The sequence below is a fragment of the Oncorhynchus mykiss genome, chromosome 16, assembly GCF_013265735.2.
Source record: "Oncorhynchus mykiss isolate Arlee chromosome 16, USDA_OmykA_1.1, whole genome shotgun sequence".
NCBI classification, from domain to species: domain Eukaryota; kingdom Metazoa; phylum Chordata; class Actinopteri; order Salmoniformes; family Salmonidae; genus Oncorhynchus; species Oncorhynchus mykiss.
In genome coordinates this window covers 4726512-4740027 of record NC_048580.1, presented here as the reverse complement: position 1 = coordinate 4740027, position 13516 = coordinate 4726512, and the positions used below count along the sequence as shown (strand labels likewise).

Here is a 13516-nt window from a genome sequence, read left to right as displayed (position 1 = left end):
CAGAGGTATAAAAAAATACAGAGATATAGAGATTTAGAGGTATAGCGATATAGTTATATAGAGATATAGAGATACAGTCATATAGAGGTACAGATATATAGAGTTATAGAGGTATAGCGATAGAGTTATATAGAGATATAGAGATACAGTTATATAGAGGTACAGAGATATAGAGATTTAGAGGTATAGCGATAGAGTTATATAGAGATATAGAGATACAGTCATATAGAGGTACAGATATATAGAGTTATAGAGGTATAGCGATACAGTTATATAGAGGTACAGAGATATAGAGATATAGAGATTTAGAGGTATAGCGATAGAGTTATATAGAGATATAGAGATACAGTTATATAGAGATACAGAGATATAGAGATTTAGAGGTATAGCGATAGAGTTATATAGAGATATAGAGATACAGTTATATAGAGGTACAGAGCTATAGAGATATAGAGGTATAGCGATAGAGTTATATAGAGATACAGTTATATAGAGGTACAGAGATATAGAGATATAGAGATTTAGAGGTATAGCGATAGAGTTATATAGAGATATAGAGATACAGTTATATAGAGATACAGAGATATAGAGATTTAGAGGTATAGCGATAGAGTTATATAGAGATATAGAGATACAGTTATATAGAGGTACAGAGCTATAGAGATATAGAGGTATAGCGATAGAGTTATTTAGAGATACAGTTAAATAGAGATATAGAGATATAGAGATACAGAGACAGAGTTACAGAGATAGAGAGACCATGTACAGTGCCTTGCGAAAGTATTCGGCCCCCTTGAACTTTGCAACCTTTTGCCACATTTCAGGCCTCAAACATAAAGATATAAAACTGTATTTTTTTGTGAAGAATCAACAACAAGTGGGACACAATCATGAAGTGGAACGACATTTATTGGATATTTCAAACTTTTTTAACAAATCAAAAACTGAAAAATTGGGCGTGCAAAATTATTCAGCCCCCTTAAGTTAATACTTTGTAGCGCCACCTTTTGCTGCGATTACAGCTGTATGTCGCTTGGGGTATGTCTCTATCAGTTTTGCACATCGAGAGACTGAATTTTTTCCCATTCCTCCTTGCAAAACAGCTCGAGCTCAGTGTGGTTGGATGGAGAGCATTTGTGAACAGCAGTTTTCAGTTCTTTCCACAGATTCTCGATTGGATTCAGGTCTGGACTTTGACTTGGCCATTCTAACACCTGGATATGTTTATTTTTGAACCATTCCATTGTAGATTTTGCTTTATGTTTTGGATCATTGTCTTGTTGGAAGACAAATCTCCGTCCCAGTCTCAGGTCTTTTGCAGACTCCATCAGGTTTTCTTCCAGAATGGTCCTGTATTTGGCTCCATCCATCTTCCCATCAATTTTAACCATCTTCCCTGTCCCTGCTGAAGAAAAGCAGGCCCAAACCATGATGCTGCCACCACCATGTTTGACAGTGGAGATGGTGTGTTCAGGGTGATGAGCTGTGTTGCTTTTACGCCAAACATAACGTTTTGCATTGTTGCCAAAAAGTTACATTTTGGTTTCATCTGACCAGAGCACCTTCTTCCACATGTTTGGTGTGTCTCCCAGGTGGCTTGTGGCAAACTTTAAACGACACCTTTTATGGATATCTTTAAGAAATGGCTTTCTTCTTGCCACTCTTCCATAAAGGCCAGATTTGTGCAATATACGACTGATTGTTGTCCTATGGACAGAGTCTCCCACCTCAGCTGTAGATCTCTGCAGTTCATCCAGAGTGATCATGGGCCTCTTGGCTGCATCTCTGATCAGTCTTCTCCTTGTATGAGCTGAAAGTTTAGAGGGACAGCCAGGTCTTGGTAGATTTGCAGTGGTCTGATACTCCTTCCATTTCAATATTATCGCTTGCACAGTGCTCCTTGGGATGTTTAAAGCTTGGGAAATCTTTTTGTATCCAAATCCGGCTTTAAACTTCTTCACAACAGTATCTCGGACCTGCCTGGTGTGTTCCTTGTTCTTCATGATGCTCTCTGCGCTTTTAACGGACCTCTGAGACTATCACAGTGCAGGTGCATTTATACGGAGGCTTGATTACACACAGGTGGATTGTATTTATCATCATTAGTCATTTAGGTCAACATTGGATCATTCAGAGATCCTCACTGAACTTCTGGAGAGAGTTTGCTGCACTGAAAGTAAAGGGGCTGAATAATTTTGCACGCCCAATTTTTCAGTTTTTGATTTGTTAAAAAAGTTTGAAATATCCAATAAATGTCGTTCCACCTCATGATTGTGTCCCACTTGTTGTTGATTCCTCACAAAAAATACAGTTTTATATCTTTATGTTTGAGGCCTGAAATGTGGCAAAAGGTTGCAAAGTTCAAGGGGGCCGAATACTTTCGCAAGGCACTGTATAATTCAAATCTGGAATAGTATAGTTAATATGGCTACTGTTCTGTTACAATGCAATACCAAACCCTGGAGCTTTTGGTTTAAGCCCCCCCCCTCCCCTATCCTGTTCCCTCCCTCCCTCCCTCCCACTGGTTGAGCAGCAAAGCCTCTTTCAGTCTTCCAGTGAGAGAGTGGGGTCAAATCTCTTGATATTTGTAAGGGCGGGGCAACTGTTCAAGCGAAGCACATTTGGTGCACTAATGTGTTAACAGACCGACCCAGAGGGCTGAGGGCTGCTGGGAATAACTCACATCCTGATGTTAACAGACCGACCCAGAGGGCTGCTGGGAATAACTCACATTCTGATGTTAACAGACCGACCCAGAGGGCTGAGGGCTGCTGGGAAAAACTCACATTCTGATGTTAACAGACCGACCCAGAGGGCTGAGGGCTGCTGGGAATAACTCACATTCTGATGTTAACAGACCGACCCAGAGGGCTGAGGGCTGCTGGGAATAACTCACATTCTGATGTTAACAGACAGACCCAGGGGGCTGAGGGCTGCTGGGAATAACTCACATTCTGATGTTAACAGACCGACCCAGAGGGCTGAGAGCTGCTGGGAATAACTCACATTCTGATGTTAACAGACCGACCCAGAGGGCTGCTGGGAATAACTCACATTCTGATGTTAACAGACCGACCCAGAGGGCTGAGGGCTGCTGGGAATAACTCACATTCGGATGTTAACAGACCGACCCAGAGGGCTGCTGGGAATAACTCACATTCTGATGTTAACAGACCGACCCAGAGGGCTGAGGGCTGCTGGGATTAACTCACATTCTGGTGTCCCAGGCTGGGTGGAAGGGAGAGGAGAGAGGAAGAGGGGAGAGAGGAAGGAGGGGGAGAGAGGGGAGAGGAAGAGGGGAGAGAAGAAGGAGGGGAGAGAGGGGAGAGGAAGGGGGAGAGAAGAAGGAGGGGAAAGAGGGGAGAGGAAGGGGGAAAGAGGAAAGAGGGGAGAGGAAGGGGGAGAGAGCAAGAGAGGAGAGAGGAGAGGGGGATTTATTTGTGGTTTTACTTGTGCTTACCAGTATGCTTTTGTGTTCTAATATGTGTGTGTATATAAATATATATATATATTGCGATAGTGTTTATTGTGTATTTTCTAATGTATTATGGGGGAAAAAACAAAGATTAATATATATTTTCTGTTAAAAAACAGGTGAGACAACATGTAGAAACAAGAAGAGCATGTTTACAATAGAACCATATTGGCTAAACAGAGAAACGCTTGTTACTTTCAGCTATAGATGACTAGCCTATTAGATTAGCCCGCCATGCTAATGGACCCCAGCATGAGTCCTGTACCATTTCATAAGCCAATCAGCATCTTTATCAAAAGTGTTCTTAATACGTATTACGGAGGGCTATTAATTCACATGTTGGCTTTGGAAGCATAGCATATTAGACTCATTAATCAAACTGGAAAGAAAATTGTCAAATTAACCAAAATCTGCCTGCATGCATTCTCGCTCAAAGAAAATGTCAAATTTTAATTTCACAATGTCGTCAAAGTTAATTAGTATTTATTAATTTGTTTAATATTTCGTATTATAATAATTATCTTTGTTACACATTTTTTTATGTATTTATTAAACACAGAACATCTTTAGGGAAAATGCTATCTAGAAAATGAATGGGGGGGGAGGGGGGGGGGGTTAAAGATGAACTAGAAAATGAATGGGAGGGGGGGTGGTTAAAGATGAACTAGAAATTAATGGGGGGGGGGGGGTGGTTAAAGATGAACTAGAAAATGAATGGGGGGGGGGGGGGGGTTAAAGATGAACTAGTAAAGGAATGCTAGCAAAGTTCGTCTGGAGGTCAAGATATTTAATAAGAACCTCCTCCTGGCATTAGTCATGGGAGTGGACTCAAGAAGGATCCCAACTCCACACACACACACACACACACACACACTTCCTCCCTCCCTCCCTCCCTCCCTCCCTCCCTCCCTCCCTCCCTCCCTCCCTCCCTCCCTCCCTCACTCCCTCACTCCCTCACTCCCTCCCTCCCTCACTCCCTCACTCCCTCCCTCCCTCACTCCCTCCCTCCCTCTGCCTACAGCAGCCAACCTAAACCAACCGGGCCAACTGTATTGCATTTTTATCCAGCTGATAAAGCCTGCAAACCAAATATGTTGACCAACCAAACACTATCCCAGTGTTTATAACGAGTAGGACCAACCAAACACTATCCCAGTGTTTATAACGAGTAGGACCAACCAAACACTATCCCAGTGTTTATAACGAGTAGGACCAACCAAACACTATCCCAGTGTTTATAACGAGTAGGACCAACCAAACACTATCCCAGTGTTTATAACGAGTAGGACCAACCAAACACTATCCCAGTGTTTAGAGAAAGTAGGACGGACCAAACACTATCCCAGTGTTTATAGCAACTAGGACAAACCAAACACTATCCCAGTGTTTATAACAAGTAGGACAAACCAAACACTATCCCAGTGTTTAGAGCAAGTAGGATGAACCAAACACTATCCCAAAGTTTATAGCAAGTAGGACCAACCAAACACTATCCCAGACTTTATAACAAGTAGAACCAACCAAACACTATCCCAGTGTTTAGAGAAAGTATGACCAACCAAACACTATCCCAGAGTTTATAACAAGTAGAACCAACCAAACACTATCCCAGAGTTTATAACAAGTAGGACCAACCAAACACGATCGCAGTGTTTAGAGCCCAGGCTCTGCATTGGGAAAAGGGTGAGATAGTTTAATGAGGAAAGGAACTCACCTGTGTTGACTATAAATCCTGGATTCTTCTTCCTCCGTCTCTCTCTGTCTACCGCCACATCAGACCCCCCCACCCCCCCCCCCACCCAGTCACATGTCAGGTAGGGGTCCTCCACCCCAGATTCTGCTGCTCCTAAAACGACAAAACATTGAAGAAGTTCAGTTTATTGATCTAACAGTTGTCATTAAAAACAATGAAACAATTTGTTTTTAAAAATTAAGAAAACATGTTGTGACACCATATTTAATTTCACATCTGTCACCAAATACATGCATTAATTAATTCAGCAAAATGACAAGAGGTTTTGGCCTCCTTCCCAAATACCAAACTATTCCCTACATAGTGCAACTATGTTTTGAACCAGGGAACATAAAGAACCAGCGGGGGCTTTGGGACGCAAAATAAACAATGAATTGACACTACTGGTCCTTTCTCTCTATAGACACTACTGGTCCTCTCTCTATAGACACTACTGGTCCTCTCTCTATAGACACTACTGGTCCTCTCTCTATAGACACTACTGGTCCTCTCTCTATAGACACTACTGGTCCTCTCTCTATAGACACTACTGGTCCTCTCTCTATAGACACTACTGGTCCTCTCTCTATAGACACTACTGGTCCTCTCTATAGACACTACTGGTCCTCTCTCTATAGACACTACTGGTCCTCTCTATAGACACTACTGGTCCTCTCTCTATAGACACTACTGGTCCTCTCTCTATAGACACTACTGGTCCTCTCTACAGACACTACTGGTCCTCTCTCTATAGACACTACTGGTCCTCTCTCTATAGACACTACTGGTCCTCTCTATAGACACTACTGGTTCTCTCTCTATAGACACTACTGGTCCTCTCTCTATAGACACTACTGATCCTCTCTCTATAGACACTACTGGTCCTCTCTCTATAGACACTACTGGTCCTCTCTCTATAGACACTACTGGTCCTCTCTCTACAGACACTACTGGTCCTCTCTCTATAGACACTACTGGTCCTCTCTCTATAGACACTACTGGTCCTCTCTCTATAGACACTACTGGTCCTATCTCTATAGACACTACTGGTCCTCTCTCTATAGACACTACTGGTCCTCTCTCTATAGACACTACTGGTCCTCTCTCTATAGACACTACTGGTCCTCTCTCTATAGACACTACTGGTCCTCTCTCTATAGACACTACTGGTCATCTCTCTCTATAGACACTACTGGTCCTCACTCTATAGACTCTACTGGTCCTCTCTATAGACACTACTGGTCCTCTCTCTATAGACACTACTGGTCCTCTCTCTCTATAGACACTACTGGTCCTCACTCTATAGACTCTACTGGTCCTCTCTATAGACACTACTGGTCCTCTCTCTATAGACACTACTGGTCCTCTCTCTCTATAGACACTACTGGTCCTCTCTCTATAGACACTACTGGTCCTCTCTCTATAGACACTACTGGTCCTCTCTCTATAGACACTACTGGTCCTCTCTCTATAGACACTACTGGTCCTCTCTCTATAGACACTACTGGTCCTCTCTCTATAGACACTACTGGTCCTCTCTCTATAGACACTACTGGTCCTCTCTCTATAGACACTACTGGTCCTCTCTCTATAGACAATACTGGTCCTCTCTCTATAGACACTATTTGGTTCTCTCTCTATAGACACTACTGGTCCTCTCTCTATAGACACTACTGGTCCTCTCTCTATAGACACTACTGGTCCTCTCTCTATAGACACTACTGGTCCTCTCTCTATAGACAATACTGGTCCTCTCTCTATAGACACTACTGGTCCTCTCTCTATAGACACTACTGGTCCTCTCTCTATAGACACTACTGGTCCTCTCTCTATAGACACTACTGGTCCTCTCTCTATAGACACTACTGGTCTTCTCTATAGACACTACTGGTCCTCTCTATAGACACTACTGGTCCTCTCTCTATAGACACTACTGGTCCTCTCTCTCTATAGACACTACTGGTCCTTTCTCTATAGACACTACTGGTCCTCTCTCTATAGACACTACTGGTCCTCACTCTATAGACTCTACTGGTCCTCTCTATAGACACTACTGGTCCTCTCTCTATAGACACTACTGGTCCTCTCTCTCTATAGACACTACTGGTCCTCACTCTATAGACTCTACTGGTCCTCTCTCTATAGACACTACTGGTCCTCTCTCTATAGACACTACTGGTCCTCTCTCTATAGACACTACTGGTCCTCTCTCTATAGACACTACTGGTCTTCTCTATAGACACTACTGGTCCTCTCTATAGACACTACTGGTCCTCTCTCTATGGACACTACTGGTCCTCTCTCTCTATAGACACTAATGGTCCTCTCTCTATAGACACTACTGGTCCTCTCTCTATAGACACTACTGGTCCTCTCTCTATAGACACTACTGGTCCTCTCTCTACAGACACTACTGGTCCTCTCTCTATAGACACTACTGGTCCTCTCTCTATAGACACTACTGGTCCTCTCTCTGTAGACACTACTGGTCCTCTCTATAGACACTACTGGTCTTCTCTATAGACACTACTGGTCCTCTCTCTATAGACACTACTGGTCCTCTCTACAGACACTACTAGTCCTCTCTCTATAGACACTACTGGTCCTTTCTCTATAGACACTACTGGTCCTCTCTCTATAGACACTACTGGTCCTCTCTCTATAGACACTACTGGTCCTCTCTCTATAGACACTACTGGTCCTCTCTCTATAGACACTACTGGTCCTCTCTCTATAGACACTACTGGTCCTCTCTCTACAGACACTACTGGTCCTCTCTCTATAGACACTACTGGTCCTCTCTCTATAGACACTACTGGTCCTCTCTCTATAGACACTACTGGTCCTCTCTATAGACACTACTGGTCTTCTCTCTATATACACTACTGGTCCTCTCTCTATAGACACTACTGGTCCTCTCTCTATAGACACTACTGGTCCTCTCTCTATAGACACTACTGGTCCTCTCTCTATAGACACTACTGGTCCTCTCTCTACAGACACTACTGGTCCTCTCTCTATAGACACTACTGGTCCTCTCTCTATTGACACTACTGGTCCTCTCTCTATAGACACTACTGGTCTTCTCTCTATATACACTACTGGTCCTCTCTCTACAGACACTACTGGTCCTCTCTCTATAGACACTACTGGTCCTCTCTCTATAGACACTACTGGTCCTCTCTCTATAGACACTACTGGTCCTCTCTAAAGACACTACTGGTCCTCTCTACAGACAGTACTGGTCCTCTCTCTATATACACTACTGGTCCTCTCTACAGACACTACTGGTCCTCTCTCTATAGACACTACTGGTCCTCTCTCTATAGACACTACTGGTCATCTCTATAGACACTGCTGGTCCTTTCTCTATAGACACCACTGGTCCTCTCTACAGACCCTACTGGTCCTCTCTCTATAGACACTGCTGGTCCTCTCTATAGACAATACTGGTCCTCTCTACAGACACTACTGGTCCTCTCTCTATAGACACAACTGGTACTCTCTATATAGACACTACTGGTCCTCTCTCTATAGACACTACTGGTCCTCTCTACAGACACGACTGGTCCTCTCTATAGACACTACTGGTCCTCTCTATAGACACTACTGGTCCTCTCTATATAGACACTACTGGTCCTCTCTCTATAGACACTACTGGTCCTCTCTCTACAGTAACTACTAGTCCTCTCTCTATAGACACTACTGGTCCTCTCTCTATAGACAATACTGGTCCTCTCTACAGATACTACTGGTCCTCTCTCTATAGACACTACTGGTTCTCTCTCTATAGACACTACTGGTCCTCTCTCTATAGACACTACTGGTCCTCTCTCTATAGACACTACTGGTCCTCTCTCTATAGACACTACTGGTCCTCTCTATAGACACTACTGGTCCTCTCTCTATAGACACTACTGGTCCTCTCTCTATAGACACTACTGGTCCTTTCTCTATAGACACTACTGGTCCTCTCTCTATAGACACTACTGGTCCTCTCTCTATAGACACTACTGGTCCTCTCTCTATTGACACTACTGGTCCTCTCTCTATAGACACTACTGGTCCTCTCTCTATAGACACTACTGGTCCTCTCTCTATAGACACTACTGGTCCTCTCTACAGACAATACTGGTCCTCTCTCTATAGACACTACTGGTCCTCTCTATAGACACTACTGGTCCTCTCTACAGACACTACTGGTCCTCTCTCTATAGACACTACTGGTCCTCTCTCTATAGACACTACTGATCCTCTCTACAGACACTACTGGTCCTCTCTCTATAGACACTACTGGTCCTCTCTACAGACACTACTGGTCCTCTCTCTATAGACACTACTGGTCCTCTCTATAGACACTACTGGTCCTCTCTACAGACACTACTGGTCCTCTCTCTATAGACACTACTGATCCTCTCTACAGACACTACTGGTCCTCTCTCTATAGACACTACTGGTCCTCTCTACAGACACTACTGATCCTCTCTCTATAGACACTACTGGTCCTCTCTCTATAGACACTACTGGTCCTCTCTCTATAGACACTACTGGTCCTCTCTCTATAGACACTACTGGTCCTCTCTCTATAGACACTACTGGTCCTCTCTCTATAGACACTACTGGTCCTCTCTCTATTGACACTACTGGTCCTCTCTCTATAGACACTACTGGTCCTCTCTCTATAGACACTACTGGTCCTCTCTCTATAGACACTACTGGTCCTCTCTCTATAGACACTACTGGTCCTCTCTACAGACACTACTGGTCCTCTCTCTATAGACACTACTGGTCCTCTCTATAGACACTACTGGTCCTCTCTACAGACACTACTGGTCCTCTCTATAGACACTACTGGTCCTCTCTCTATAGACACTACTGGTCCTCTCTCTATAGACACTACTGGTCCTCTCTCTATAGACACTACTGATCCTCTCTACAGACACTACTGGTCCTCTATACAGACACTACTGGTCCTCTCTCTATAGACACTACTGGTCCTCTCTCTATAGACACTACTGGTCCTCTCTACAGACACTACTGGTCCTCTCTACAGACACTACTGGTCCTCTCTCTATAGACACTACTGGTCCTCTCTATAGACACTACTGGTCCTCTCTACAGACACTACTGGTCCTCTCTATAGACACTACTGGTCCTCTCTCTATAGACACTACTGGTCCTCTCTCTATAGACACTACTGGTCCTCTCTCTATAGACACTACTGATCCTCTCTACAGACACTACTGGTCCTCTATACAGACACTACTGGTCCTCTCTCTATAGACACTACTGGTCCTCTCTCTATAGACACTACTGGTCCTCTCTACAGACACTACTGGTCCTCTCTATAGACACTACTGGTCCTCTCTACAGACACTACTGGTCCTCTCTATAGACACTACTGGTCCTCTCTACAGACACTACTGGTCCTCTCTCTATAGACACTACTGGTCTTCTCTATAGACACTACTGGTCCTCTCTACAGACACTACTGGTCCTCTCTCTATAGACACAACCTGTTCTCAACCATTCCTAACAGTTGATAGTATGTTTGACTCCTGATGTGGTTTATTAGATTTCTTCGCTGCATGGATAAGCGGCATGGTCCGCTGCTGACAGAGAACGACTCAGAGGACAGGGGTGATACACCCAGGGAAAACGCTAGAGCGAGCTATTCCAATCCCCAGCACACAGCTCCTGGGTTTGATTCATCTCTCTGAGCAGAGCTCATGCTTTGGTTGACAGCACAGGGTTAATGCAGGCTATAAAGGCCGGTCCAACCACAAGGAATCATTTTGTATTTGGTCGGAGACCGGGGGGGGGGGTGGGGGGGGGGGGGGGGGCTCTCTCCTTTTCAAAACCAGATTCTCCTCCTCTTCTCCTGGGTTGTGGTCTGATGTGTGCTCTGTACTGGAAACAACAATGACAGAGGGAGGATAGAGAGAAGAGGATAGATGAGAGGATGGAGAGGATGGAGAGGAGTGGAGAGAGGAGAGGAGAGGACAGAGGAGCAGAGAGGATAGGATAGAGAGGAGAGGAGAAGATAGAGAGGAGAGGAGAGGAGAGAGGATGGAGAGGAGAGAGGAGAGGATAGAGAGGACAGGTGGATGGAGAGGAGAGGAGAGAGGATAGAGAGGAGAGGAGAGAGAGGAGAGGATGGAGAGGATAGAGAGGAGACAGGATGGAGAGGAGAGAGGATGGAGAGGATAGAGAGGAGAGAGGATGGAGGATAGAGAGGAGAGGAGAGAGGATAGAGAGGAGAGGAGAGAGGATGGAGAGGAGAGAGGAGAGTGGAGAAAGGAGAGGAGAGGATAGAGAGGAGAGGAAAGAGGAGCAGAGAGGATAGGATAGAGAGGAGAGGAGAGGATAGAGAGGAGAGGAGAGGAGAGAGGATGGAGAGGAGAGAGGAGAGGATAGAGAGGACAGGTGGATGGAGAGGAGAGGAGAGAGGATAGAGAGGAGAGGAGAGAGAGGAGAGGATGGAGAGGATAGAGAGGAGAGAGGATGGAGAGGATAGAGAGGAGAGAGGATGGAGAGGACAGAGGAGAGGATAGAGAGGAGAGGAGAGATGATAGAGAGGAGAGAGGATGGAGAGGAGAGAGGAGAGGATAGAGAGGAGAGGAGAGGATAGAGAGGAGAGGAGAGAGGATGGAGAGGAGAGAGGAGAGGATAGAGAGGAGAGGAGAGAGGATAGAGAGGAGAGGAGAGAGGGAGGAGAGGAGAGGAGAGGAGAGGAGAGGAGAGGAGAGGAGAGGAGAGGAGAGGAAGAAAATGCTCAACTGCAACAGAATTGATTTGTTGGAGTACAATTACACAGCTCTGCAGTACAGAGAGAGAGGGAGCTCAGACGAGCTTGCCCCAGACTGAGACTGAGTGACAGAATGAAACCACAAGCAGTAATTGATAAACTGCCTGCACACTGCAAACATATTATAGAATAACACATGGGGGTTGTTACCTAATTAAATGATTGTATGACTGTCTGGTGGGACAACAACAAGGCTGTGTTCCAAATGGCATTATATTCCCTTGATAGTGTCCTACTTTTGACCAGAGTCTATTGGGCTGTGGTCAAAATGCTAGTAGGAATAGGTGCCATTTGGAACAGAGTGGAATAGGTGCCATTTGGAACACATTGGAATAGGTGCCATTTGGAACACATTGGAATTAGGTGCCATTTGGAACAGAGTGGAATAGGTGCCATTTGGAACACACTGGAATAGGTGCCATTTGGAACACACTGGAATAGGTGCCATTTGGAACAGAGTGGAATAGGTGCCATTTGGAACACACTGGAATAGGTGCCATTTGGAACACATTGGAATAGGTGCCATTTGGAACAGTGTGGAATAGGTGCCATTTGGAACACACTGGAATAGGTGCCATTTGGAACACACTGGAATAGGTGCCATTTGGAACACATTGGAATAGGTGCCATTTGGAACAGAGTGGAATAGGTGCCATTTGGAACACAATGGAATAGGTGCCATTTGGAACACATTGGAATAGGTGCCATTTGGAACACACTGGAAAAGGTGCCATTTGGAACAGAGTGAAATAGGTGCCATTTGGAACATACTTACCATGTTGCTCTGTCTGACAGTGAAAAATTCTCCCAGGCTATGTCTAGAAATGACAAACTGCAACGTAAGCCCCTCCCAGGCTATGTCTAGAAATGACAAACTGCAACGTAAGCCCCTCCCAGGCTATGTCTAGAAATGACAAACTGCAACGTAAGCCCCTCTCAGGCTATGTCTAGAAATGACAAACTGCAATGTAAGCCCCTCCCAGGCTATGTCTAGAAATGACAAACTGCAACGTAAGCCCCTCCCAGGCTATGTCTAGAAATGAAAAACTGCAACGTAAGCCCCTCCCAGGCTATGTCTAGAAATGACAAACTGCAACGTAAACCCCTCCCAAACACAGGATCAGCATCACAACAACTACAAATTATACATCTTCCCAATGTGTTACGTGTTATGTGTTATGTGTTATAATGTGTTATAATGTGTTATGTGTTATAATGTGTTATAATGTGTTACGTGTTATGTGTTATAATGTGTTATGTGTTATAATCTGTTATGTGTTATAATCTGATATAATGTGTTATAATCTGTTATGTGTTATAATCTGTTATGTGTTATAATGTGTTATGTGTTATAATCTGTTATGTGTTATAATCTGTTATGTGTTATAATCTGTTATGTGTTATAATCTGTTATAATGTGTTATAATGTGTTATAATCTGTTATGTGTTATAATCTGTTATGTGTTATAATCTGTTAGAATGTGTTATAATCTGTTATGTG

The 13516-nt window shown here is 44.2% G+C and overlaps 1 protein-coding gene across 1 annotated transcript in view; it reads right to left on the bottom strand.

The window, feature by feature from the left end:
• LOC110491218 (zinc finger MIZ domain-containing protein 1) overlaps window positions 1–13516 on the bottom strand; it is a 333151-nt gene that overhangs the window by 233321 nt on the left and 86314 nt on the right. Inside the window, exon 2 of the mRNA XM_036945991.1 lies at window positions 5190–5321. The gene's annotated coding sequence lies outside the window, so the exon portion shown is untranslated. The remainder of the gene's footprint in view (window positions 1–5189; window positions 5322–13516) is intronic.